This window comes from Oncorhynchus gorbuscha, linkage group LG17 (assembly GCF_021184085.1).
Source record: "Oncorhynchus gorbuscha isolate QuinsamMale2020 ecotype Even-year linkage group LG17, OgorEven_v1.0, whole genome shotgun sequence".
NCBI lineage: Eukaryota > Metazoa > Chordata > Actinopteri > Salmoniformes > Salmonidae > Oncorhynchus > Oncorhynchus gorbuscha.
The window spans coordinates 44,412,901-44,437,804 of record NC_060189.1 but is presented as its reverse complement, the minus strand read 5'-3'; the positions used below and the strand labels follow the sequence as shown (position 1 = coordinate 44,437,804).

At 41.3% G+C, this 24,904-nt stretch overlaps 1 protein-coding gene across 1 annotated transcript in view; it reads left to right on the top strand.

The window, feature by feature from the left end:
- Positions 1 to 7,880: 7,880 nt before the first annotated feature.
- Positions 7,881 to 24,904, top strand: part of LOC124002125 (transmembrane protein 121-like) — a 63,370-nt gene continuing 46,346 nt past the window's right edge. The window contains exon 1 of the mRNA XM_046309415.1: positions 7,881 to 8,214. The gene's annotated coding sequence lies outside the window, so the exon portion shown is untranslated. The remainder of the gene's footprint in view (positions 8,215 to 24,904) is intronic.

Genomic DNA, 24,904 nt, shown 5'->3' with positions numbered 1-24,904 from the left:
AGTCCTATTTCGTCTGTAAAAATGGCCCATGGAGTTGGTGGAATAATCCTTTAATTCATTGCCATTTACTCAGCTGGGCCAGGGGCGCTTTAATTAGGTCAGGTGGAAATGTCCGACAGATCTCAACTCCCTAAAAGGAGGAAATGGCCATCGCCTGATCTCGCTGCTTTCTCTTCCTTAACTCCATCTGATCCAGAACTTTCATCGACATAACCTGAAAGGTCGCTCAGCAAGGAAGAAGCCACTGCTCCAAAACCACCATAAAGAGACAGACTACGGTTTGCAACTGCACATTGGGACAAGGATACTGGGTCTGAAAAATATACTTGGTACTTGGTCTGATGAAACAAAAATAGAACTGTTTGGCCATAATGACCATTGTTATGTTTGGAGGAAAAAGGGGGTGGCTTGCAATCCGAAGAACAACATCCCAACCGTGAAGCACGGGGGTGGCAGCATCATGTTATGGTGGGTGCTTTGCTGCAGGATGGACTGGTACACTTCACAAAATGGATGGCATGAGGCAGGATAATTATGTGGATATATTGAAGCAACATCTCAAGACATCAGTCAGGAAGTTAAAACTTTGTCGCAAATGGGTCTTCCAAATGGACAATGACCCCAAGCATACTTCCAAAGTTGTGACAAAATGGCTTAAGGACAACAAAGTCAAGGTATTGGAGTGGCCTCCACAAAGCCCTGACCTCAATCCTGAAGAATATTTGTGGTCAGAACTGAAAAGGCGTGTGCGAGCAAGAAGGCCTAGAAACCTGATTCAGTTACATCAGCTCTGTCAGGAGGAATGGGCCAAAATTCACCCAAATTATTGCGGGAAGCTTGTGTAAGGCTCCTTGAAAAGTTTGACTCAAGTATGACTCAAGTTAAACAATTGAAAGGCAATGCTACCAAATAATAATTGAGTGTATGTAAACTTCTGACCCACTGGGAATGTGATGAAAGAAATAAAAGCTGAAATCATTCTTTCTACTATTATTCTGACATTTCACATTCTTAAAATAAAGTGATGATCCTAACTGACCTAAGACAGGGAATTTTTCCTCTGATTAAATGTCAGGAATTGGGGAAAAACTGAGTTTAAATCTATTTGGCTAAGGTGTATGTACACTTCCCGACTTCAACTGTATATAAACAAGTTAAGAAAAAAGTAACTAAAATACATGTTTTATTATCATCTGAAACAATTATCTTCTCCTGTCTTGAATGTAGAAGCTGTATTTTGCGGTCTCCCAAAATAAACGTAATCTCTTTTTAATGAGATGTTCAGTCAGTGAATCAGGATGTCTGTCCCCATGGTAGAGACTCTTTCTGCCATACCTGCCTTCAAACATCTGTAAAAACCATTAATTATGCCCATACCTATGGAATACATTTCAGGGGCTCTATGCAACGCCCTTAAACAATTCCCTCATGAAAGGGAAAAGTATTCCTTACGGTAAATCCAGTTTTATGCAACTGGTCACATGGTCAGAAGGGGTGAACTATAATTGGACACATCCCTTCTCTGTCCACAAACTAGGGTTTAACATAATACTGTTCTGGAAAGTTGTCAGTAAGTTAGAGCTCAAAGGAGGCTGGGGCTTCTCCCAGGAATATAACATATAATCAAGTGTTTGTTTATGGTAATAGGTTCTCCTGAAAGACAGGAACTAGTAGCTACAAACTCTGCTAGCATGGTCTCCACTGGGAGGAGATTTATGCATACACATTTCTAGGGCCTTATAAAGAACTTGTTATGGAGAATGTGTACAGAATCACAGATTCAAGATATTAAACCAAATTAAACAATATTTAAAAATGTATTGACTTTAGTAGAAAATTAACAAAAATGTATTGAACTTGTTCGAAAGGGCCTTCATTTTAATCAAAAGACATGCATCTAAATGCATCTGTGATGCGTATTTTACTGCAACTTTCTGAAGCCTATAATTATTTAAAAGAGTTGGATCTCCCCCCTTTGAAAGTGGTAGGACAAATGCTGATTTCCAGATCTTTGGAATTCCATTACATTCCAGGGTTAGATTGAACAGAGATGTAAGTGGTTCAGCTATGAAATCGGCTGCCAGATTTAAAAAGCAGGCATCCAAAAGATCAGGACCTGCAGGTTTTCTCTGATCTAAGGATTTCAGAGCTTAATGTACCACCTGCACTGAGAATGGCAAAAAGCTAAAAGTTTGACCAGCTCTCCCTGGTTCATCCACACAGAGTTTGTCAGAGAATGAGGACACTGACTCAAACAGCCTACCAGATGATACAAAGTGCTCATTAAAACAATTCAGCATTTCAGTTGTCATATACAGCAACAAAGTCCTTCAATAGACATGACTGTAATTCATTAACATTACTGTTTCCAGACATACATTTAATAGCCTTCCAAAACCTTCTAGGGTCATTCAGGTTATCAGTGGTAACAGACTTGGCCTTCCTGAGAAGAAAAGAACACTTGTTTCGTAACTGCCTAAAAATAAACCAATCAGCATCAGAATATGATTTCTTTGCTTTAGCCCAGGCTAGATTACGGTAGTAAATAATACAAGACAGCTCATAAGAAAAACATGGATTATCCTGCCCTTTAAAACTTCTTAGGGCTGCAATCCGTTAACGGGATCGATATGACAGCAGCCAGTGAAAGTTCAGGGCGCCAAATTCAAAACAACAGAAATTTCATAATTAAAATTCCTCAAACATACATGTATCTTATACCATTTTAAAGGTAATCTTGTTGTTAATTCCACCACAGAGTCCGATTTCAAATAGGCTTTACAGCGAAAGCACCACAAACGATCATGTTAGGTCACCACCAACTCTCAGCCATTTTTCCAGCCAAAGAGAGGATTCACAAAAGCACAAATAGAGATAAAATTAATCACTAACCTTTGAAGATCTTCATCAGATGACACTCATAGGACTTTATGTTACACAATACATATATGTTTTGTTTGATAAAGTTCATATTTATATTTAAAAAAATCTCAGTATACATTGGTGCGTTACATTCACTAGTTCCAAAAACATCCGGTGGTATTGCAGAGAGCTGCATCATTTTACAGAAATACTCATTATGAATGTCGATAAAACAATTGTTAGACATGGAAATATAGATACCTCTCCTTAATGCAACCGCTGTGTCAGATTTCAAAAAAACTTTACGGAAAAAGCAAACCATGCAATAATCTGAGTACAGCACTCAGAAAAAAAATTTATCCGCCATGTTGGAGTCAACAGAAATCAGAAATAACATTATAAATATTCCCTTACCTTTGATGATCTTCATCAGAATGCACTCCCAGGAACTCTAGTTCCACAATAAATGTCTGTTTTGTTCGATAATGTCCATTGTTTATGTCCAAGTAGCTACTTTTGTTAGTGTGTTTAGTACACAAATCCAAATGCTCGTGCAGGTCCAGCCGAACGTCAGACGAAATCTTCAAAAAGTGATATTTCAGGTCAAAGAAACTTCTCAAACTAAGTATAGAATCAATCTTTAGGATGTTGTTATCATAAATCTTCAATAATGTTCCAACCGGAGAATTCCATTGTCTGTAGAAATACCATGGAACGTAGGTCGCTATCATGTGAAATGCGCGTGACCAGGACCTGGCTCTCTGCCAGACCACTGACTCAAAGAGCTCTCATACGGTCCCACAATTACAGTATAAGCATCATTCGAGTTTCTAAAGACGGTTGACAGTAGGCCGTTTACTCTGGGCACCTCTGCGCACCTTTCATCCAAGCTACTCAATACTGCCCCTGCATTAACCCTGAACCTGCAGAATGGGGCATGTTTGTTTACTATTTGGGGAAAAAAAACATAATGAAAGAATTTCCAGGCAGTTTCCACATCAGGGATAAGCTCAATCTTGCTCCAGTCAAAATAGAACAAATCATGAAGGAAAGCCTGCTCATTAAAACATTTCAAATTTCTCTTACAAATAAAATGTGGGTTTGTCTTAGAAACCTTAGTATTTCTAACAGCAACAACAGCACAATGATCACTTAAATCATTACAGAAAACACCAACTGCAGAATATTTATGTGGAACATTTGTCAATATCAAATCAATCAGGGTAGATTTATCTGGGCATTTAAGATTTGGGCAAGTGGGTGAGTTAATCAACTGGGTAAGATTCATAGAATTACAAAACACTTTTAAATCATCAGACACCGGCTTTAACCAACACCAGTTGAGATCACCAATCAAGATCATTTCAATGTAAAGAAGTTTAGACATAAGGTTAATGAGAAAATGCATCACCGAGAGCAGAGGGGGGTCTATAACAGCCAATCACAGTTATAGAGAGATCCTTTGAAACCTCAATATTAAAAGCAAGACATTCCAACTGTTAACAAATAGCTTCAGACAGGGAATTTAATTTTGACATATATAGCCACACCCCACCTTTCTTAACTCGATCCGTGCGATAAACATTGTAACCACTTAATACAAATATCCTTATCAAAAACAGACTTGCTGAGCCAGGTTTCAGAAAACACAATTACATCAGTATCAGTTAATTTAGCCCAAATCCTAACCCCATCCATTTTTGACAACAGACTGCGTACATTTAATACATTTGCAAACATTTCTTTAAACCCGTTTTCACTTTGTTATTATGGTTTATTGTGTGTAGATTGATGAGGATTGTTTTTATTTAATATATTTTAGAATAACGCTGTAACATAACAAAATATGGAAAAAGGGAATACCGGGGGTCTGAATACTTTTCGAATGTACACGATTAGTTCCAATACCATATTTACAATGTGCAGGGATACTGGAGTGATAGAGGTATATATGTGTAGGGGTAAGATGATTAGGCATCAGGATATAATAAACAGAGTAGCAGCCGTATAAATGATGATTGTGTTTTTGTGTGTGTGTGTGTGTGTGTGTGTGTGTGTGTGTGTGTGTGTGTGTGTGTGTGTGTGTGTGTGTGTGTGTGTGTGTGTGTGTGTGTGTGTGTGTGTGTGTGTGTGTGTGTGTGTGTGTGTGTGTGTGTGTGTGTGTGTGTGTGTGTGTGTGTGTGTGTAGAGTCAGTATAAATGTGTTTATGATATGTGTGTGTTGGAGTGTCAGTATGCATGTTGTTTAGAGTCCTGTGAGTGTGCATAAAGACAAAAAATGTGTTTTCAAAAATGAAAAAATACAAAGGTCAACTTAGATAGTCCATGTAACCATTGTGTTAGCTATTTAGCAGTCTTATGGCTTGGGATCGAAGCTGTTCAGAAGCCTGTTGATGTCAGACTTGATGCACTGCTATTGCTTGCCGTGTGGAAGCAGATAGTACAGTCTACGGCTTGGGTGGCTGGAGTCTAACGATTTTCTGGCCCTTCCTTTCACACCGCTTGATATAGAGGTCCTGGATGCCATGGAGCTTGACGCCAGTGATGCACTGGGCCCTCCTCTGTAGCAGCATGCAATACCAAGCAGTGATGCAGCCAGTCAAGATGCTCTCAATGGTGCAGCTGTATAATTTGTATAGTATTTGACATATTTTGCCATGAGGCTGGGAGAAAATGTTACTGTTTTAGAGCTCATGGATTCTTGAAAGACAGGACAATCTCAACTTTTTTCCACAAATATTTGTTCTTAATATTAACAAAATGTTAAATATATATTTTGATAGACCAAAGTGTTCACTATCACACCACATAAAGGAACAACTTCCCTTTTTTATTTTTGTATAAAATGCAACTACCTGGATTTATGTCAACTCCGTTAGACACCATAAAATGCACTTATAAAATTCCCCTAACGTACATTTTAAGCTAAAATAATGCAAAATTAAAAAAAAACAATTCAACTATAATAATACAAATTCACTGCCAGACTAGGATTGTCCAGACTTTCAAGAATCCCTGAGCTAATTTCCCACTATTGTACACACTTCCTGCAATTCTTCCCCAAAGTGCATGCACGCACACACACACCATCACACACACACACAGAGTTAATTAGTCAGGAGGAATAATGGCTCAGGCCATGGTAATGAGCAGGAGCATTTGGGTCAACTAAGCACGTGGAGTGTTTGTGTGTATGTGTATGTCTAAGTGTGTGTGTCTGCTGCAACGAAGTGTGAGAGCGAGAGAGAGAGGGAGAGAGAGAGAGGGGGGAGGGGTGGGAGAGACGGCAGCAGAGCATGAGAAATGTGACTGATGTGTAATTAAATTTGTGTGTCAGTCCAACTAAGTCCTCCACACACACACACCACACACACACACACACACACACACACACACACACACACACACACACACACACACACACGCGCGTGCACACCCTGCCCCGAGACAACAGAACACAAGTCAGAGCTGGCACTTTAATGAAAGGCTCAGGCTATTAGCTTGGCGTATGCATTGAGCTGAGAGTGTTTAACAAGGGCGCAGAAACATGCCTCTCTATAAACGCTGTCTGACATAAGTGGCTCTGCTGTGGGTCACTATGCTGCATACAGGGTACAGTGGAGAACACATACACTCGGGCACACACACACACACACACACACACACACACACACACACACACACACACACACACACACACACACACACACACACACACACACACACACACACACACACACACACACACACACACACACACACACACACACACACACACACACACACACACACACACACACACACGGAACTCGCTCACACAATGTTACAGTATGTGCAGGTGATGGTAGAATACCTTTGATCTCACTGTACAAGTGGTTGAGGCTCCTTGGGCTGGGTTCTAGGATGGATGTGATGCTTTAAGCCTATACGTCTACATTTACATTACATTTAAGTAATTTAGCAGACGCTCTTATCCAGAGCGACTTACAAATTGGTGCGTTCACCTTATGACATCCTTTGATAATATACTGTAGCTGTTTCTAAGAACATTCTGGTTGATGTTGTTCCTGTTACATGCTGCAGTGGCTCTGTTGGGCCGTGATGATCAATACAGAAGTTAAGATATTAAAATCCATTTCTCAACTTTGATATTGTGTAGGTTTATGAGCATTGACAATATTAATATTAAATACTTCATCTGTATCCACTAATAGGAATGTATCATATCTTGTTTGTATCTGTAGTTAGTCTCTTGCAGACCTTTCTCTCTCTGTGTGTGTGTGTGTGTGTGTGTGTGTGTGTGTGTGTGTGTGTGTGTGTGTGTGTGTGTGTGTGTGTGTGTGTGTGTGTGTGTGTGTGTGTGTGTGTGTGTGTGTGTGTGTGTGTGTGTGTGTGTGTGTGTGTGTGTGTGTGTGTGTGTGTGTGTGTGTGTGTGTGTGTGTGTGTGTGTGTGTGTTGCTAGAACTCTGTCCTCTCCCTGTCCCTGGGGTGTTGTGCTAGCCAACTCCTTGTGCCACAAACTGATAAATATGTTACATTATTAATGTGTTTCTCAACATAAATCTTGAAAAAGTATCCCCATTGGCTAAGTGAAGAGAATTAATTTCTGTGAAAAAATACATGGGCCCCACCAATGCATTATTTACGAAGATATGCTAATCTGTGTTGCTGCTCACAACACACACACACTGCAGTTCCAATGAGAATGTCATGAGTGATAGAAATGAGCTGTCAACCACTAATGTATTTACACATAACTCGTGTGTGATGCTGTCTAATTGCGTATGTATCCCTTTACTAATAAATATAAGCATTCATCTGACAACTTCATCTTTGTCTCACTTTCAAGTTTTATGAAATTAGAAAATCCCTAAAGACAGAGAGAGAAAAAGAGAGAGAGAGAAAGAGAGAGAGCATGTGGAGGCTGTTGTACTACTGTCCAGGCTGGGGAGGGAGAGGGGAGAGGGGAAAGAGAGCAACTGACTGAAATCTCTCAGCATAAGCAAATTGACAATAAATGATGCTCTCCGCTGGGAGGTTGAAGGGAAGCTAGACCAGAGAGAGAGAGAGAGCGAGAGAGAGAGAGCACATCAGAGGGAAGAGAAAAAAGACCAGCGTAACTTGAATTGGACCGGCAAAGTCGGCCCCTCAGCTAGGGTGCATCTTTGCCTCTCTCCACGGTACTAACCGATTTGGGGATGAATTGTGAATTTGCCACGTTCTTATAGTCTCAGTAGTGTGTAACCATAACCGCAGCTCAGCTCACTATTTGCCTTAGCGCGGACTAAATCACCCTCCAAGCTGCGGTCTCCTGCCCCGAACGATCAGCTCCACGGACAGCGACTAGCAGAGGTAGGACCGATGCTTTGATTTACCCAACCAAAGTCTTATAGAATTGTAACCTTTCTTTAACTGTTTGAAAATAGATATGGTGCAAGTTTAGACTGGCACATCACAGGCTATTTGACTCAGATGTGTTACTGAATAACGTTGGCTGTGAATGGAACCCTATTTTAAATTACGAAATTGCTAAATCTGCATGAGGCTGTTGAGCGTTTGTAGCTGCCAGACATGCTAATGTGACGGCATAATTGTTATTTGAATCGTAGCGCTGCAGTGTTGGATTCTAAACAACTATTACAAGTTCATAAAGGGGATAGCAGATCCACTGGTTTGCAGTTGAGGTTACTTAGCACAAAAACATCACTTCAAGACGGAAATAACCTCAGCGTTTTTGTCTAATTGGTGGTTGGTATTGTTGCCAAACCAATAATTTATGATGGCTGTTTTCTAAAGTGAAAGTGCTACATTCACACAAGTGTTTACACGAACCCACTTTATTTCGGACATTAATCTATAAATGCCAGGCAGCGTGTGTGAAAGCATGAGGCTCTTCCCCTCTCTTCCACCCCACCCGGCGCAAGTCCCGCGATGTCTTCAGCCAGCTGGCGCGCACGATCTACTTGGCATTTGACCGCCTCATCCTTATATCGCGCTGAGCCTCGCTGTGCTGCTCGAATTTGAATTCCATTCCATGTATTTTACTGAAACGTGCTTGCTTTGGTTGTCTTTGATATAGCCCCTTGTTGTCCAGATAAGAGTTTGATAGCTCCACAGTGTTCTAAACGGGATGAATGGCATCTCCATTCGTTTGCACTAACTGCACTGGCTGGGAGCCTATGGTCATTTGACTCCTGCTCTAAGCTCAGGCTGAGGTTGAGGCTGAGGCTGAGGTAGCCTACATAGTGCTGCAGTGTGTTCCCTCATCAACTCCCTACACACTGTAACCCCCACGGCAGTTTTTAGCTCAATTACTTCTAGTAAGTTGCACTCAAAGTCAATGAAAAGTAATTATTACTAAAATGTTTATGTGGCACTGGCTCAACTAAAGCCACACCAACTCAAAAAAATAAAATATATATAGGATTTTTTGGAATTGTTTTTAATGGTTTTTTTTTTAATAAACATCGAGTGATTGATTGATTAAATGTTATGTTACCCACAGATACATGTATTTTTTCTAAACTAATCCAATCATTGAATTGTTGCACCCAATACTGAAATGGTTGTTCCAGTTTAAATGGCTTAGGTAGTATCATTCCACTGTACTAAACCCTGGCAGTCATTATGAATGCAGTTTGTAGATGAATACTAATTTCAGCTGTTGGCTAGCCTAACTCTGGCTAGATCAAATAGATATTACGCATCACTTTGCAAGCCAGCATGATGTGATTTACAGTTGGGGTGCAAAATTCTGGTGTAAATTGCAGTTTTTCTGGCAACCCTGGTTTGAAGGTTACTGGAAAGTTGGTATAATTTAGCAAACCTACTGAACTATGAATCTTAGGTCACTGTGTAAGGCCTTATGATATATGTAATGGTTAAAGTATAATAATACTATTCATTTAGGATCTCACTTGGTGAAGGCCCAAAAAAACAGAACATTTACAAATTCAACAACCATGTCTCTGTCAATAACACATACAGTCATGGGTGGTAACTAGGGTTGCAAGGGGTTGGAAACTTTCCAGTAAATTTCTGTAATTTTTCCCCAAAAATTCCATGGGAAGTTAAGCCCTGGAATTTGGGGGAATTTTGCTTAAATTCATCAAAAAAAGTTAGCTTTTAACAGTGAACCTTTTGTGGGATACACATAATGCAATTCTAGGTCTTGTAGCATATTTTGGTTTAACTATCCACAATTCAATAGAATTGCAACGCCCTGCGTTGACACAGTGATGTCTTCCAGTGCACTCTTCCATCACATGCAGTGCACTCTTCCATCACATGCAGTGCACTCTTCCATCACATGGGGCGGCAGGGTAACCTAGTGGTTAGAGCGTTGGACTAGTAACCTGAAACCCCCGAGCTGACAAGGTACACATCTGTCGTTCTGCCCCTGAACAGGCAGTTAACCCACTGTTCCTAGGCTATAATTGAAAATAAGAGTTTGTTCTTAACTGACTTGTCTAGTTAAATAAAGGTCAAAACCAAAAAACAAACAAACATGTACCGCTGATTCTCAAGATCTTGCACACTAATGAGATGCTATTGAGGCTACACTATCTGAGCCATAGACTACATGCTTTCTGGTAAGTTTTGATTAGAAGGTGGGGTGAATATATTTTAAATGACATACATGATTTTTTGTTAACAGCAAAGCGTGTTTAAAACATTTCTAACTTGTTCATTTCTGCTCATTAGTTTTTGCTACCATGTGGGTTTTAGCGTGCTTGAGCCTGCTAACCGAGGAGTGTTAATTCACCTGTTTACATACATGTTTCATTTTCAAATGGGTATCTTCCAAAGGAGTTGTTTAATCTAACTGCTTAACTATTTATCTGTACATGGAATTGTATTAGTTGTTGTTTTTTACAGGAAAATGCCACAGGTACCATCTGATGTGTGGAGACATTTCACTGTAGCTAATGTAAAAGGAAAAGCTGTGTACATTTGCAAATACTGTGCCAAATCATATGTGAAGAATGCAACAAAGATGCAGAATCATCTGGCCAAGTGCATAAAGTTCCCTCAGCGCTCACAACAAGAAACCATTGAGAAAAGTAAAGAGAAAATGATGAATCCAACACCATATCGATAGCAACAGCTCATGGTCCTCCTGGAATCAGAAGTCTTTTTTACTCAAAGGAGGAACATAGTCAGAGAAATGCTGATGAATATCTTGCTCGAGCTGTGTATGCAACTTGTTCACCTCTGATACTCACAGGCAATGTGTATTGGAAGAGATTTCTGAATGTTCTTCGCCCAGCATACACCCCTCCAACCAGACATGCTTTATCTACTAATTTGCTGGATGCAAAGTTAAACAGAGTTCAAGTGAAGATCAAGCAAATCATAGAGAAAGCACACTGTATTGCAATCATCTCTGATGGGTGGTCGAATGTTCGTGGGCAAAGAATAATTAACTACATCTCAACCAGTATTCTACAAGAGCACAGACACAAGGGACAACAGACACACCAGTCTCGACATTGCAGATGAGCTGAAGGCAGTCATCAATGGCCTTGGACCAAAGAAGGTATTTGCACTGGTGACAGACAATGCTGCGAACATGAAGGCTGCTTGGTCTAAAGTGGAGGAGTCCTACCCTCACATGACACCCATTGGCTGTGCTACTCATGCATTGAATCTGCTCCTCAAGGACAGCATGGCACTGAAAACAATGGATACACTCTTCAAGAGACCCAAGGAAATGGTTAGGTATGTGAAGGATCATCAAGTTATAGCAGCAATCTACCTCATCAAACAAAGTGAGAAGAATAAGAGCACCACTTTGAAGCTGCCCAGCAACACCCGTTGAGGTGGTGGTGTCATCATGTTTGACAGTCTCCTGAAGGGGAAGGAGTCTCTCCAAGAAATGACCATATCACAGCCTGACAATTTGGACAGCCCCATCAAAAGGATCCTCCTGGATTATGCATTTTGGGAGAGAGAGGTAAGCAGCCTGAAACTCCTGGAACCTATAGCGGTAGTCATTGCTCGGATTGTGGGAGACAATACCAACCTGTCTGATGTTCAGACTCTGCTTGCAGATGTAAGAGAAGAAATCTTTTCTTCCCTGCCCGCTTCACTGTTGCTCCAAGGAGAGGAAACTGCAGTTCTGAAATATATCAAAAGGCCTGAAGCCCATACATGCCGCAGCGTACATGTTGGACCCCAAATATGCTGGCGAGATCATCCTGTCTGGTGCAGAGATCAACAAGGACTATGGTGTCATCACTACCATGTCTCGCCACCTTGGCCTGGATGAGGGCAAGGTTTTGGCAGTCTGGTGAAGTACACATCCAAGCAAAGGCTTTGTAATATGGCAGTCGTGCCAAAATACAGTGGGGCAAAAAAGTATTTAGTCAGCCACAAATTGTGCAAGTTCTCCCACTTAAAAAGATGAGAGAGGCCTGTAATTTTCATCATCGGTACACTTCAACTATGACAGACAAAATGAGAGAAAAAAATCCAGAAAATCACATTGTTGGATTTTTTATGAATTTATTTGCATATTATGGTGGAAAATAAGTATATTTTACATTTTTGGAAGATGCGATGGATCATTGGGGATCATTCAATATTCCCTTTCTTTTGTTGTTCAGTGAAATCATCCCATGTGTAGAGTCAACTCATTTACTTAAAATTCAATTCGTAACTAAATTGGTTTTTATTTCTATTGGAAGGATTTAATCATTTGCAAATATGTCTATGTTATGCAGGTGAATGAGGACCCAAAAGCGACTTGGCGAAAACAGAGTCTTTATTCCAGTAAAGGAAATAGGCAATACTCCTAGACAAATCAGAGCAGAAAACAAAACATAAAAAACTAATTCCACTCGTAGTGACGAGGACAGACTGGAGACTCGACCATAAACTGTAGGTTGCCTCGGGAAGGCACCGACCGTAGCAGACTCAGACACCTGCTCACACGCAGCATCTGAGGGAAACAAGACACAGCACAGCGAACAATATACAAGGATCCGACAGGACAGAAACGGAAGACAAGGGGAGAAATAGGGACTCTAATCAGAGGGCAAGATACGGAACAGGTGTGAAAAGATTAGATGATTGATTAGGGGAATAGGAACAGCTGGGAGCGGGAACGGAACGATAGAGAGAAGAGAGAGAGAAAAAAGGGAACGAACCTAATAAGACCAGCAGGGGGAAAACGAACAGAAGGGAAAGCAAAATGACAAGACAATATAAGACAAAACATGACAGTCTACTTGATGATAACGTCAAATGTTTATGATTCTGTCTCCATATGATATGGTAAATATATCTAATGCAAAAAGACATCTACATTTAAATGGTATTATTATAAATGTTCATATATTCCCGTTAATTCCCATATATTCCTGTTAATTCCCACGGAAAGTTTTCACCTCTGAATATTCCCTAAAATGTGCAACCCTAGTGATAACTTTATAATTCAATCGAAGAGCAAAGGCACCCTCTGAAATTATTGGAGGCATGGTTTAGTGGAGGTGTTAAATGTAAGTATACCTTACTAAAAACTGCATTTGTATCATTACTCATATGACGGTAGGTGGATTGAATTATAAAGTTACCACTAGGGTTGCACATTTTGGGGAATATTCATAGGTGGAAACTTTACTCACTATTTAAGTTTCTTAACTGAAATATTTTTAGATAATAATTTTCCTCAAAATGTTTGAGCATCCAAAACTGATCCGGTTTTACAGTGCAGCCTCCCTGCCAGAAATGTCCCCAGCCCAAGGCACATCTCATAAAATAAAGAACACACTTAAACATATAGAGCCCTTACAAAAAAAACAGTATTGCAGTATTACATGTGAAGAAACTTAAATAGCTGAAGTGAGCAGTACTACCTTCAAATGAATAATAGAAATTCTGTTTTTTTTTGTAAAGTATACTTAAATTGAACACCCCCACTCAGCCATGCCTCCAATACTTTCCCAGTGTGCCTTGACTCTCCAATTGAATTGTAGTGTTACCACCCATGACTGTGTTTTTTAAGAGACAGAGACATGCTTGGTGAATTCATTCATTTCAGTCTTCACCAAGTGAGTTCTTAATCATTATAATTAAACCATTGCATATATCATAAGGTGTGTCATACTGTGGCCTGGAACACATACCTTGGAGGCCTGCAAGTAGGGTTGAAAAATTCCACAAACCTTCCCAAAATGTTCAGTAAACTTCCAACCAGGATTTCTGGAATTCTCCCAGAATGTTGCAACCCTAACTGTAAATCACATCATGCTGGCTTGCAAAGTGATGTGTAATTCCTACTGGAATCTAGCCAGTGTTAGGCCATCCAACAGCTTAAATTTGAATTCACCCACAACTTGCAATCATAATGACTGCCAGAGTTTAAAAGAGTGTTAGGAAACTACCTAAGCCCATTAAACTTGAAAAAACATTTCCGTAACGGGTGCAAAAATGATTGAATTAGTTTCGATTAAAAATATATATATTTGTATAGCATAACATTTAATCAATCAATAACTCAATGTATATACAAAAACACAGATATTAAAAACAATTCCAAGAATATCAAACTGCAGTAGAGCATGCTGGGAAAAAAATCTAATTGTTGTCATATCTTTAGAAAATTCTCATTTTGTTTTGAGTCAGTACCACATAAACATTTTAGGTAACCATCATTGTCTTAGAGTTCAAAGTAGCCACCGTTGTCCTAGATTACAGCTTTGCACTTTCTTGGCATTCTCTCAACTAGCTTCAAGAGGTAGTCACCTGGAATGCATTTCAATTAACATGTGTGCCTTGTTAAAAGTTCACTTGTGGAATTTCCTTCCTTCTTTAATGTGTTTGAGTCAATCAGTTGTATTGTGACAAGGTAATGGTGGTATGCAGAAGATAGATCTATTTGGTAAAATACCAAGTCCATGTTGTGGCTAGAACAGCTCAAATAAGCAAAAAGAAACATCAGTCCATTACTTTAAGACATGAAGGTCAGTCAATGCGGAAACTTTGAAAGTTTCTTCATGTGCAGTCGCAAAAACCATCAAGCCCTATGATGAAACTGACACTCATGAAGACCACCACAGGAAAGGAAGACCCAGAGTTACCTTTACTGCAGAGGACAAGTTCATTAGAGTTACCAGCCTCAGAAATTGCAGCCCAAATAAATCATTCACAGAGTTCAAGTAACAGACACATCTCAACAAATAAAATATTATATGTCACTTGTGCCGAATACAACAGGAAGCCCTTATCGTGAAATGCTTACTAACAAGCCTTTAACCAACCATGCAATTCAAGAAATATAATTAATTAAATATTTACTAAAGAAACTGAAGTAAAAAAAAACTATAAAATCAATCAAAAAGTAACAAGAAATGTACAGGTCTCTGACCTCCCTATGGGCTGTCTCATCATTGTCGGGAATCAGGCCTACCACTGTTGTGTCGTCAGCAAACTTAATGATGGTGTTGAAGTTGTGCTTGGCCATGCAGTCGTGGGTGAACAGGGGGTGGTCCAGAAGGGAGTAAGCATGCACTCCTGAGGGGACCCAGTGTTGAGGATCAGCGTGGCAGATATGTTGTTGCCTACCCTTACCACCCGGGGAGGCCCGTCAGGAAGTCCAGGATCCAATTGCAGAAGCCGGTGTTTAGTCCCATTGCCTTTAGCTTAGTGATGTGTTTTGTGGGCACTATTGTGTTGAATGCTGACACATAGGTGTTATTTTTGTCCAGGTGGGAAAGGTCAGTGTGGAGTGCGATTGAGATTGCGTCAATTGTGGAACTGTTTGGGCGGAATGTGAATTGGAGTGGGTCTAGGGTTTCTGGCATGATGGTGTTGATGTGAGCCATGACCAGCCTTTCAAAGCACTTCATGGCTACCGATGTGAGTGCTACAGGGCGGTAATTATTTAGGCAGGTTACCTTCACTTTCTTGGGCAGAGGGACTATGGTGGTCTGTTTGAAACATGTAGGTATTACAGACTCGGCCAGGGAGAGGTTGAAAATGTCAGTGAAGACACTTCAAATCAAATAAAATATTATTTGTCACATACACATTGTTAGCAGATGTTAAATGCGAGTGTAGCGAAATGCTTGTGCTTCTAGTTCCGACAATGCAGTGATAACCAACAAGTAATCTAACTAACAATTCCAAAACTACTGTCTTATACACAGTGTAAGGGGATAAGGAACATGTACATAAGGATATATGAATGAGTGATGGTACAGAGCAGCATACAGTAGATGGTATCGAGTACAGTATATACATATGAGATGAGTGTGTAGACAAAGTAAACAAAGTGGCATAGTTAAAGTGGCTAGTGATACATGTATTACATAAGGATGCAGTCGATGATGTAGAGTACAGTACGTATGCATATGAGATGAATAATGTAGGGTAAGTAACATTATATAAGGTAGCATTGTTTAAAGTGGCTAGTGATATATTTACATCATTTCCCATCAATTCCCATTATTAAAATGGCTGGAGTTGGGTCAGTGTCAATGACAGTGTGTTGGCAGCAGCCACTCAATGTTAGTGGTGGCTGTTTAACAGTCTGATGGCCTTGAGATAGAAGCTGTTTTTCAGTCTCTCGGTCCCAGCTTTGATGCACCTGTACTGACCTCGCCTTCTGGAGGATAGCGGGGTGAACAGGCAGTGGTTCGGGTGGTTGATGTCCTTGATGATCTTTATGGCCTTCCTGTAACAACGGGTGGTGTAGGTGTCCTGGAGGGCAGGTAGTTTGCCCCCGGTGATGCGTTGTGCAGTCCTCACTACCCTCTGGAGAGCCTTACGGTTGAGGGCGGAGCAGTTGCCGTACCAGGCGGTGATACAGCCCGCCAGGATGCTCTCGATTGTGCATCTGTAGAAGTTTGTGAGTGCTTTTGGTGACAAGCCGAATTTCTTCAGCCTCCTGAGGTTGAATAGGCGCTGCTGCTCCTTCTTCACGACGCTGTCAGTGTGAGTGGACCAATTCAGTTTGTCTGTGATGTGTATGCCGAGGAACTTAAAACTAGCTACCCTCTCCACTACTGTTCCATCGATGTGGATAGGGGGGTGTTCCCTCTGCTGTTTCCTGAAGTCCACAATCATCTCCTTAGTTTTGTTGACGTTGAGTGTGAGGTTATTTTCCTGATACCACACTCCGAGGGCCCTCACCTCCTCCCTGTAGGCCGTCTCGTCGTTGTTGGTAATCAAGCCTACCACTGTTGTGTCGTCCGCAAACTTGATGATTGAGTTGGAGGCGTGCGTGGCCACGCAGTCGTGGGTGAACAGGGAGTACAGGAGAGGGCTCAGAACGCACCCTTGTGGGGCCCCGTGTTGAGGATCAGCGGGGAGGAGATGTTGTTGCCTACCCTCACCACCTGGGGGCGGCCCGTCAGGAAGTCCAGTACCCAGTTGCACAGGGCGGGGTCGAGACCCAGGGGTCTCGAGCTTGGAGGGTACTATGGTGTTGAATGCCGAGCTGTAGTCGATGAACAGCATTCTCACATAGGTATTCCTCTTGTCCAGGTGGGTTAGGGCAGTGTGCAGTGTGGTTGAGATTGCATCGTCTGTGGACCTATTTGGGCGGTAAGCAAATTGGAGTGGGTCTAGGGTGTCAGGTAGGGTGGAGGTGATATGGTCCTTGACTAGTCTCTCAAAGCACTTCATGATGACGGAAGTGAGTGCTACGGGCGGTAGTCGTTTAGCTCAGTTACCTTAGCTTTCTTGGGAACAGGAACAATGGTGGCCCTCTTGAAGCATGTGGGAACAGCAGACTGGTATAGGGATTGATTGAATATGTCCGTAAACACACCGGCCAGCTGGTCTGCGCATGCTCTGAGGGCGCGGCTGGGGATGCCGTCTGGGCCTGCAGCCTTGCGAGGGTTAACACGTTTAAATGTCTTACTCACCTCGGCTGCAGTGAAGGAGAGACCGCATGTTTCCGTTGCAGGCCGTGTCAGTGGCACTGTATTGTCCTCAAAGCGGGCAAAAAGTTATTTAGTCTGCCTGGGAGCAAGACATCCTGGTCCGTGACTGGGCTGGATTTCATCTTGTAGTCCGTGATTGACTGTAGACCCTGCCACATGCCTCTTGTGTCTGAGCCATTGAATTGAGATTCCACTTTGTCTCTGTACTGACGCTTAGCTTGTTTAATAGCCTTGCGGAGGGAATAGCTGCACTGTTTGTATTCAGTCATGTTGCCAGACACCTTGCCCTGATTAAAAGCAGTGGTTCGCGCTTTCAGTTTCACGTGAATGCTGCCATCAATCCACGGTTTCTGGTTAGGGAATGTTTTTATCGTTGCTATGGGAACGACATCTTCGACGCACGTTCTAATGAACTCGCACACCGAATCAGCGTATTCGTCAATATTCCCATCTGATGCAATACGAAACATGTCCCAGTCCACGTGATGGAAGCAGTCTTGGAGTGTAGAGTCAGCTTGGTCTGACCAGTGTTGGACAGACCTCAGCGTGGGAGCCTCTTGTTTTAATTTCTGCCTGTAGGCAGGGATCAGCAAAATGGAGTCGTGGTCAGCTTTTCCGAAAGGGGCCAGTTGGTCCGCGCATGCTTTGAGTACACGTCCTCGTAATCCATCTGGCTCCGCGGCTTTGTGAATGTTGACCTGTTTAAAGGTCTTGCTCACATCGGCTGCGGAGAGCATGACTGTACAGAGGAGACTGCATGAATCAGGCCTTCATGGTTTGAATTGCTGCAAATAAACCGCTACTAAAGGACACCAATAAGAAGAAGAGACTTGCTTTGGCCAAGAAACACGAGCAATGGACATTAGACCGGTGGAAATCTGTCCTTTGGTATTATGAGTCCAAATTTGAGATTTTTGGTTTCAACCAAAAGACTGTTGGAAAAACATTTCAGTCGAAGCTGGTTGCGAGAATGCCAACTGTGCAAAACTGTCATCAAGGCAAAGGGTGGCTACTTTGAAGAATCTAAAATCTAAATTCTGTTTTGATTTGTTTAACATTTTTTGTTTACTACATGATTCCATATGTTATTTCATAGTGGTGATGTCTTCACTATTATTCTACATTGTAGAAAATAGTACAAATAAAGAAAAACCTTGAATGACTCGGTGTGTCCAAACGTTTGACTGGTACTGTACATCTAAGTGCAATATGTGCTGCTCTGTTTTGGAGATATTACTAGTTACCCATTCTACAACTGACTTAAGCTCTATGTTAAGGGTGTCAGTTATTTATGTTAAAGTTGCAGATGATGTGTATACTGTTTAGTCATCAGCATACATGGACACACAGGCTTTATTCAAGGTCAGTGGAAGGTCAATAGTAAACACAAAAAACAATAATGGTCTAAGCCGGCTGCCCTGGGGTACACCACACTCAATCGAAGTTGCATTAAAGAGGCTTCCATTAAAGAAAACTTTCTGTGTTCTATGGCATTAGTAACTGTCCATCCAAGATAAGGCAAAGGAGTGTTCCTGAGTTGCCTAGTTACAGTTCTGACATAATGCTGCAATATTTAACTTTTGGGCGACCCGACCCAATTCACAAAGAAATTTCAGTTGTATATCTGTCATTCTCATTGAAAGCAAGTCTAAGAAGAGGTAGATATGTTCTATTTGCACTATTTCTATGCTTCCCGTTTTTATGTTTTGTTTTTGCGTCTTTTACTTTCAGTTTTGTACACCAGCTTCAAACAGCTGAAAAAATATATTTCTGGTTATTGAAAATATATTTCACAGCTGTTTAGATGGTCAAATGACTCTTTACACTGTTGCTTAGTCACAAACTGAATAGTCTATAGACACACCCTTGCGTCAATCTAAGTAAAATCATTAAAAATCCCCATCAAAATATGTCAGTTTAAGTTACAGATATCTTTTTTTTTGCATGGGCTGCATCTCAATCCATCACATTCTCCTGAGTGGCTCAGTGGTTTAAGATACTGTATCTCAGTGCAAGAGGCGTCACTGCAGTACCTGGTTCAAATCTAGGCTGCATCACATCCGGCCGAGATTGGGAGTCCAATAGGGTGGTGCACAGTGTCGTCTGTGTTTGGCCGGAGTAGGCCGTCATTGTAAATAAGAATTTGTTCTGAACTGACTTGCCTAGTTAAATAAATAAATCTGTCTACAGTGGTTCCTCCTTTAAAAGTTGCGTCATAAGAGACAGAGACATGCTTTATCTGAATAAAGGCCAAAATAATATTTGCAAAGGCCAAAACATTTATTTATATTTTTAGAGGGAGAGAAACGCTGGGCCAATTGTGCGCTGCCCTATGGGACTCCCAATCACGTTCAGATGTGATACACAAAAAAATATAGATATATTTTATCCCCATTCCACATGTTAAAGGTTCCAATTGATAATGTTTTTTTTATCAATTAGTATATTTGAGTTAAACCACAATATTTGTTGTATTATTTGTTCTGTCTTTTCTGGTGGATTAAACTGAAATTGCAACCAATCACGGCCGGTTGTGATACAGCCAAAAATACATTTGATGATAGAATTCTCCCCCTACCCTCCTGCTAATAGCCCAGCTAATAACCATAATGGTGCTGTACAATGTGACCGTGTGTATTTGAGAGTATTTTTCAGTACGCAACAATTTGTTTACCTTCATTAGCCTACTTTGTTCCAATATTTCTGTTATCCAGTGATAAACTCAGCAAAAAGAAACGTCCTCTCACTGTCAACTGCGGTTATTTTCAGCAAACTTAACATGTGTAAATATTTGTATGAACATAACAAGATTCAACAACTGAGACATAAACTGAACAAGTTCCACAGACATGTGACTAACATAAATTGAATAATGTGTCCCTGAACAAAGGGGGGGTCAAAAGTAACAGTCTGTATCTGGCGTGGCCAACAGCTGCATTACATTAAGTACTGCAGTGCATCTCCTCCTCATGGACTGCACCTGATTAGCCCGTTCTTGCTGTGAGATGTTACCCCAATCTTCCACCAAGGCACCTGCAAGTTCCCTGACATTTCTGGGGGTAATGGCCCTAGAGCTCACACTCCGATCCAACAGGTCCCAGACGTGCTTAATGGGATTGAGATCCGGGCTCTTTGCTGGCCATGGCAGAACATTGACATTCCTGTCTTGCAGGAAATCACACACAGAACAAGCAGTATGGCTGGTGGAATTGTTATGCTGGAGTGTCAGGTCAGGATGAGCCTGTAGGAAGTGTACCACATGAGGGAGGAGGATGTCTTCCCTGAAACGCACAGCGTTGAGATTGCCTGCAATGATAACAAGCTCAGTCCGATGATGCTGTGGCACACCGCCCCAGACCATAACGGACCATCCACCTCCAAATCGATCCTGCACCAGTGCACAGGCCTCTGTGTAATGCTCATTCCTTCGACAATAAACGCAAATCCGACCATCACCCTTGGTGAGACAAAACTGCGATTTTTCAGTGAACAGCACTTTTTGCCAGTCCTGTTTGGTCCAGCGACGATGGGTTTGTGCCCATAGACGACGTTGTTGCCAGTGATGTCTGGTGAGGACCTGCCTTACAACAAGCCTACAAGCCCTCAGTCCAACCTATTGTGGACAGTCTGAGCACCGATGGAGGGATTGTGCGTTCCTGGTGTAACTCGGGAAGTTGTTGTTGCCATCCTGTACCTGTCCGACAAGGTGTGATGTGCGGATGTACCGATCCTGTGCAGGTGTTGTTACACGTGGTCTGCCACTGTTAGGACGATCAGCTGTCCGTCCTGTCTCCCTGTAGCGCTGTCTTAGGCGTCTCACAGTACGGACATTGCAATTTATTGCCCTGGCCACATCTGCAGTCCTCATGCCTCCTTGCAGCATGCCTAAGGTACGTTCATGCAGATTAGCAGGGACCCTAGGCATCTTTCTTTTGGTGTTTTTCAAAGTCAGTAGAAAGGCCGCTTTAGTGTCCTAAGTTTTCATAACTGTGACCTTAATTGCCTACCGTCTAAGCTGTTAGTATCTTAATGACCATCCCACAGGTTTATGTTCATGTATTGTTTATGGTTCATTGAACAAGCATGGGAAACAGTGTTTAAACCCTTTACAATGAAGATATGTGAAATTATTTGGATTTTTACGAATGATCTTTGAAAGACAGGGTCCTGAAAAAGGGACGTTTACTACTTAGTTTATTTATTCCACTAGTAATTCATTATGGATCCATAACTAAATACATATCTGCATTTTGAAAGAGTATTTTTATCATTTTTTTTTTACGAAAGCATAAAGGTGCTGATGAAGAAATACATTACATACAGTAGTATATGCTTTTTCCGACATTTTGCGGGTTGCATGAGGTCGCCCACACACACTTTAAAGCATTGAAATAAAGCATTGAAAGCATTTTGAAGATAGAAGCCGCCCGCATTTGTATATTAGGCTACTGTTCAGTCTGACAAGATAACATAGCCTAATTTCTTACGTAAGGGAGAGCAGGCCATGTCCAGACTTTCTTGGTGATCTCAAGTTCTCATTAACTCTGTCTTTAATGCTTTTTTGGCTTGCATCAGTCATGAAAAGAAGCTTTAGAGACACAGTATTAATGATAAACACCTGGAGGTGCACTGGTAAGCCACATTTGCCTTGGGATCCATCCCAGTTGGTATTCTGTGTCCACTTGTTGTAATCTCTATTCGGTTACACATCCTTGGAATAGCAGAACAGGATAACGGTCTGGATGGCCCTTGCTGTACCTGGTAAGCAGTTGGTCAAGTTCTGTTGTCAGAAGAGGAAGGGAAATGTCAGGTTGAACCGACGGCCTGATGAACCCGCCAGGTAGGTTGCCTCTGCCTGTCAGAGGTGGAGTTCCAGAGCTCACATGTGTGCCTGGCATGGATTGTGACTCCTCGTTCCTCACCCTCTTCAACGCGTCATTCTCCATCTGACTCTCCGCCAATGCCGCCTGACTCTCCGCCAACTCTCTGCTTGAGAAAAGCAAATGTCTGAAAACCTGTTTTTAAAAATGCCTCCAGTTGTCTATCACGACTGTAAATAAAAACACAGCATCTTGTTTACATCCCGTTTACATTCTTTATTGGAACCACAATGTCAACCACAATGTCACAAATCATTTGTATCTACCTTTCCAATTACTTTTAGTTGCTAACGCTGATGTGCCGACTTTTGTCTGGAGTGTTCGAACTGTTTGGGCTGCAACTCTTACAAGTGTCAGGTAACCCATACAAACAAATGGAAGTATGGAGGTAGATTTGTGCCAACCAAAGTAAGGGCTTAAATATGTTTGTTTTTTAAACATAGCTTTTTCTTATCTCCTAGATATAGGACAGACACTTCAAAACCTTATTCATCATGATATATTCTTTCACTGTCTTTTTTTCTTGCCATTAATGAATGAGTTATTCAATGTGTTTCTATGGGCTATTGTAGTAAAGAGCAAATTCGGGCTTAGACTTTTAGAGGTTAACCAGAAAATGCCAGAGTAATTTCTGCATATTGTACCTTTAAGGATTTCTTATTAAATAATGAATATATATGCATGATCAATTAGAAAATGAGTTAAAACACATTTTTTAGATTAAGATGCTGCTTAGATTAGTGGTATTTCATTCCTGTTAGACTACGTGTACTAACTCCTCAGAGATGCACATTTCATGAGATCAGTTACAACAGTAACACAGCAAAGTATTATCAGCAATTAATCAACCACTGATCCATCCAATCAAATAGCAGAGTAGCAGTCGAACTGATCCTACTGGGTGTTGAGATGATGTCAGGAGGGGAATGTTGGTGATGTAAAGATGAGAGCTTATTCCTGTGAGTGGAGAGGCTTAGAAGATGAAGAACAGGATCATGTCTTTTGACTTTGAACTCAAACTCCCCAGACACACAGAAATCAGGGGCATAGGCCCTCTGAATGAGTTTGAGCAACAACAACAAAAAACACTACTGCTTTTTACCTCTCAGTGTTCCAAAAACAACATTATTTGGTATTTTTACCTAAACATGCATACACAAGCAGATTCAATTCACAAGCAATGCACTGCACTGGGTTAGTCAGATTTGATGAAATATAACAGAACCGATGAACTGGAATGGCATTCACTCTCACGGGATGTGTTGCCAAAAAGAACTACCTGAAATCCACACCCTCAAATAAACCCTTATATGACCACATTGAGGCACATGTCACTGTGCTTCTCGGGCTATATGTGCCACTGCAAATTTCATTTGTTCAGAAAACAAGACAGACAGCTCATAATCCAGTGCCTTTATCATAGTCAACAAACCTATATTTTAGCTTAAAAAATGTAACATTTTCTCTCAGCCTCATGGTAAAATGTGTAAAATAGCATGAGATGAGAGATAAAACTGGAAATTAGCTGCTTTTTGTTTATAATATATACATATTTTACATATATTATATATTTTATATATATTGCAGGAATTGCAGGAAATTAGCTGTTTTTTGTTTATAATATATACATATACATACATAATATATTTTTTTCTAATTTACTTACACATTTGCAGGCCCACCCACCAACGAATTTCTGGCTGCGCCACTGACGCGCCACTGACACGCCACTGACACGCGCGCGCACACGCACACGCACACGCACACACAAACACTGAGGGTTTGGAAGCACAGGTTCTATAGGGGTGAGGTGCCTTGCTCAAAGCAGGACAACCCTTATACGCAGATATTTCATTTATATTCTGATTGATTCATTCTACACCATTTGTAGATAATAATAGCCCATAATTATAGTGACAATGTCAGTGCAGACATCTGTAAAGGCTGTTGTGGAAGGTGGAGCATTTGACTGGCCGTTCATGTTGAGGTGGGGGGGAATGGAGGGGCAAGAGGGGTATCTCTGCCTGCTTGTCTGCCTGCTTGTCTGCCTGCTTGTCTGCCTGCCTGTCTGCCTGCTTGTCTGCCTGCTTGTCTGCCTGCCTGGACACAACCATGTGGCTCTGTCTGCCTTCAGTGTTCTACTCATAGTGGAAACTCCATTATCGCAATAACACTCTCATAGACGGACAGATCGTATATGGGGATATTGATGGACAAATTCAATATGAAAATATCAATAGCCATGATATCTCTGCTCTCCCTCTGTGAGGA